The sequence below is a fragment of the Lolium rigidum genome, chromosome 3 (genome assembly GCF_022539505.1).
Source record: "Lolium rigidum isolate FL_2022 chromosome 3, APGP_CSIRO_Lrig_0.1, whole genome shotgun sequence".
Taxonomy (NCBI): Eukaryota; Viridiplantae; Streptophyta; class Magnoliopsida; order Poales; family Poaceae; genus Lolium; species Lolium rigidum.
The window spans coordinates 223,343,952-223,349,654 of record NC_061510.1 but is presented as its reverse complement, the minus strand read 5'-3'; positions in this window follow the sequence as shown (position 1 = coordinate 223,349,654).

The window sequence follows — 5,703 nt, the reverse complement described above, 5'->3', positions numbered from 1 at the left end:
TGCCCTCGGGTTCACGTCTTCTGGTGAAAGCCTAGATTCCGCGGGATCGGACGGCGACGACGTTTCTGCGTCGTTTCCCCTCTTGAGGGCGTCGTCTTGAAGTTGGTGTTCCCCTTTACCCACTCCGGCGGTCTGGACACACAGGGCATTTGGGTTGGCAGGAGGTCAACCAGTGATGCGGGTGTTCCGGGTGGAGGCTTGAGAGGCAATGACGATGGTGATGATCAAGGTTTGGTTGCGTCAAGGTCATGTTAGTCGGCTCCGTTCCGGCGTGCCCGAATGTCTTCGTGGTGTTCTCCTCTTGTTGTGAAGTCGAAGCTGCCCTTGAGCGGTGTACGATGCCACCCGAGGGGCGGTCCGGTGAAGGTCCTATTCGGCGCTTGTCTTGCTCATCTCCTCTTCGAGGCTCGTCTTCAGAATCGGAGCTACCGGTCTCTCCTCGAAGAGCCATCTGTTTGGCATAGGCCGGCTTGAGCTTCTTGTAGCTTTTGTGGGTAGCCAGGGTGGCTAGGTGTGCCCTTGTGGCGGAGCGTGTATGGTTGTGGGTGTGCTTTCGCACTGTTGTTGTTGGTTTTCGTTCAGTTTTCTCCTAAAAACCAAGCACCTTCTGCTTAATGAATGGATGAGGCAAAGTTTTTTCCTCCATTTCGAAAAAAACATTTCATTTCAGTGGATACATCACAAACACAAGTTTTTTTTTGAGACAACCTGCTAGACTTTATTAATTTGCAAGAATGTTTACAGCGATGTTTGCATCATACGGAGTGCCCAGCCATACATACCGGCCTACTCCAAAAGAAAGCATAAATCTAGCTAGGTTGTGTGCCTCAAAGTTCGAGGCTCTTCCTTCAAAAACGAACTTGCACTCATTCATATGTGCAGCCCGCCCTCTAATCTCCAACACAATGGCTCCGTATTTGCTCATAGTACCTTCCACAATGTCGTTTACCACCGGTTTACAATCCGAAGCAACAAGGATTCTTGATTGAACAAGATCATCCGCCAGTGCTAATGCCTCACGACAAGCCAGAGTCTCTAGTACATGTGGGTCGGTTATACCAGCGTAGATCACCGCTGACGATTCCAGATAATTTCCTGCCGAATCACGGCAGAAAGCTGCAGCTACACCTCTGTTGCCGGTCTTCGAAACTCCTGCATCCACATTTATCTTGACCATACTGGATGGTGGAGGAATCCACTTAGGTTCCCTTAGGGTTTTGGTTAGATCACCTTGTCCTGCAGTGGGTTTATGAATTTGCTTGAGCTCACTCAGAAATACATTTATAAAGACAAAAGTCGATAGGGGACTCTGGAATATCTCCTCGTGGATGGCTTTCCTCCTTGACGTCCAAATAGCCCATAGTGTAACCGTGATCCTCACAAACTGATCATGGGGTAATGTCTCTATCATATGAAACAGCCATCTCTTCACATTGCCTTCCTCACATGACATCAGGTGCTCAACCATCACGCCATCAGATAATGCCCAAACACTTCGAGACATATTGCAGTCGAGTAAAGAATGCTGCCATGAATCCGTAGCACCACACAACGGGCAAATGGAGGATCTAGACATATTTCTGTGATGTAGCAAGTCCGCCGTACGGAGGGACTGGCGGGCCAACCTCCACAAGAATACAAGAATTTTCGACGGTACCTTTGTATTCCATAGGGAGCTCCAACTCTTCTGCTCATCCTCAACATTCGAAGATCCTGCGTTACCCTCATAGTAATCTTCTCGGCTGATCTTCTTATTAACAATCATACGGTAGGCTGATCTAACCGTAAAGGATTCGTTTGCTTCATAATTCCACGCCCAAAAATCAGACTGTCGCCTAGTGCACAGGGGTATGCTTAAGATAGTTTCAGCATCAACAGGGAGAAAACATTGGCGAGATCCTCCTTCCATGAAGCCGAAGACGGATCGATCAACGCTGAAACCATAATAGGCGAATCAGCCAATAAGGACACAATTGGACGTAATCTGTCCTGTCGAGGGAGCCAGTTATCTGACCATATTCTTGTGCTCTGCCCATCATCCTCACAATTCCTTGCTTTAAAATTTCTCTATCATCCAAGATAGATCGCCAAATTTGCGATGGGTGAGTGCCAAGTTCTGCATCAAGGAAAGTCATGTTCGAAAAGTATACAGACTTCAGAATCCTGGCACTCAGAGAATTTGGCTCATGCAATAACCTCCATGCCTGGCCAGCAAGAAGACAAAGATTAAAAATCTCCAAATCCTTAAAACCAAGCCCTCCAAGATATTTTGGTCTGGTCATCACATCCCAAGAGACCCAGCTCGCCTTCCCTTTTCCATCCTTACTAGATTTAGATGTGCGCCTTGGCGCACGACCCCGTGAAGTTCATGTCAATATACGTTCTATGTAACCGTGGTAAAAATTGCATGATTCCATGAACCTCACGTCAATGTATATTAGGTATAACGACAATCAAAACTAACTGGCTACATGGTAATACACTTCCTATGTTTCACAAAACTATATTGATAGGATGGAATTAGGATAAATCACACAGAACTGCAAACAAAATAGCAAACAGTATACCAAATAGGTCGGCAATCTCATAAACACATACACAGGTGGAACCATTGCATAGTTCGGGAGTTGCAAACAGATGCAAAATGCTAAGGAGATCAGTGGCCTCATCTCAGTGCCAGCGTGCCACAAACATATAGTAAAAGGCATAAGATCTATACCTTATGCTTTCTTAGTATGATGTTCTGGCCCCGTCTTTTGCATCGTCTTTTGCCACTGACAAACATTATGTCAAAACTTTCTATTAAGCTTACAGACTAATGGAGGCAGGAACCAATACGAAATCATTATTTGAGAAGAACTTATATAGAACCAACTATTCATCTTACACAGAAGTGGATTTTGTTACATAAAAGTGGCATCCCCAATAACCTAATAACCCTCTGACCATACAGAATATAAGACATCGAATTCACCGCCTACTAATAACCCTCTGAGCCATCTTATTCACCGCCTACTAATCAGAAGTTGTTCTGATGCTCTTTGATGTCTTATATTCAAGCAGACATCGAATTAACGCAAACAGAGGAGAGAACGACTTGCATGACATCCACAATAAATAACCTACAGTTGAAACGTCCATATGGATAGTTTTGGTAAAAATATGTTGAAGGAGATAACCTTCATCTTGCTGCTGTGTAGACCTCCGCTTCTCCCCTTACTAAGCTGCAGAGGAAGACCTTCAGATAAATCCACACCTTCAGAATTGTTTAGTTCGTATAACTTAATAACTCAATAAGACCTGATGGCCAAAGCAAATTCCAAGGTTGGATCTGGTGATTAGAAAAACATATATACAATAGGTTCAGCTTATATAACTTGGCTTTGTGCATCCATGTGAACTGATTAACTGGATAATTTGGGAATGGGACAAATAGAAATAATACGATCAGTGCTTCAAGATAAATCAATGGGCATGTGCTTACAAAAAATAGGAATTTCCATATTGCAATGTCGAGCACATCGTATCAACAAACTCGTTTCCCTCATCTTGTGCGACAATTTTATTACCGATCAGGTATGGCTAGAGCATGTGTGCCTCTCGTGTGGTTTGTGTGCTACTAAAAATTATGCCATGTCAAAGATTACTCAAATACAATACTACTGGAAATCCAACTTTTCCACACAACATTCCACAAAGAGAAAATATATTAGGTTGCGTCAATATTTATTTTGTATATCAACAATAAAATTTAACTCCTAATATCTCAAACTGAATGGTCAATTAAATTTAGAAAAGCAACAAAAATCTTCTAGAAGGGAAAATGCATGTCCTTCCAGTGAACCACGGAAAGATACAGACAATTAACCGAGTGCGATGAAAAATGTGCTCGGAGTGGTGAGACCTCAACTATATGGGACTTTCATGGTGAAATAGCGTGTCTATTATAGGTGTCATTTTGTGACAAATAATCAAGCTTAATTACAAATGAGTGGTAAAAATGAATTGTAATGAAGCAATGGACATTATTTTACTAACATGATTTGATCACAACTAATAACAAAATAAATATGTATCATAACTAATAAGTATTAAAGGAGAAAAGACAAAGCCTATAGCTCCCAGACCAAATAGAGCAATGACCACCCTTGATAAATTATAGTCCCATTTCTTTACTAATTTTCAGCAATGGCTGAACTCCACCTCACCGCTCAGCTAGTGGACTTAACATAGGTGCCGCTTCTCCAACATCTATCTCTTGTACATAAAGTGAATCAACATATAGATGCTTCTCTCCTTTCTGATAAGCCCTACCCAAATATAAAGCTTTGAAACTGGGAGTTCATCTGTTGTCTTTGATTGCAAACCACCAGATTGTTTCTTCTTTGAACTACCCTCTAGATATAAAAATGAGACAGAAAACTGGCAATTCAATTTCTGGAAGTATGAAATTGGATCAACAAAGACTAAATAGTGTTTCAGATAGAAAACAAATGCCAGTTTTTTGCGTTTTCACGAGAATTTTTTTTAGAAAAATGCTGCACTTTGCAGTAGTGTTTTCCAGGGAAATATATGAAGAGCACAACTTGGGCCAGAAAGAGAAGCATGTTTCTATAATGCATCTGTCAGTATGCTAGGATGGATTTTAAATTTAAATCTGATTCCACCGAATAAATTGTCTCCCATAAATTTCACGCAACATCTACAGAGTAGAGTAAGGATGTCATAAGTACCAGATAATGTTGTGCCCTTGAGCTTATCAGCATATTTCTTTGCTATTTCATAAATCATTGGACTGGGCTCCAGACATCGACATGTTCACAGGAACCATGTAGATGCATTAAATAGCAATTCACACGAACTTTGCTATCTTCTTATAATTCAAGATGGTACTCAGCCTTTGAAAGACCATGCTTTTAGCATAAGATTGAATAACATTCTATATAAGGAACCCTGAATATCCTTGGGAGTGTCCTGCAGCAGCACATGCATGAAAGCATTTCTTTAGATAAGAGGTAAGACCAACATAATTTTTGGCTGAATAAATGGAATAAAATAAAACTGTAAGGCACAACAACAAAAGCGAACTGCATAATAAAGTCACTTGTCATTCACTGCAGCTCTCCTAATATGTCTCATACGTGGCAATAAGCAATACAAAAATATGAACTCACTGGGACATGAAAGAAGACATCAGGGGTCTGTACAGAAAAATATCATTGTATTTGCTTCATACTCGATTAATTTCTGCAACAGGAGCGAGATAAAGCGAAGGCCGTTAGCTTATTAATGGACTATGAAGAGAAAATAAATGTATCAATGAACTTTAAACATTTTCGGTCATTCCAAGCTGATCTTTAAATTTTCTCTGAACTTTATATGTGGTTCAGGCCTTAAGTAAATCAAATAGAAGCTATTAGGAAACCATCTCTCACAATAGTTGGATTAATTTCTCTATCTATGGCTCAACCTTTATGAACTCAAGCTGATATATTTAAACAACACAGAATTCAAGATTTCACTATGAGCTTTTACAAAACTCAATGAGATATAAAGATTTTCTATCAACTCACAGGAGATTTATTTGTATATACTGAGCTACTTCTTGTGGGAAATGTAGATCAACTTCAGGATGACCACTCTCAAGAAATATATGAAGCCACTTTGAACACAATATTAGAGAAAGAAATGAAGAAGACACTA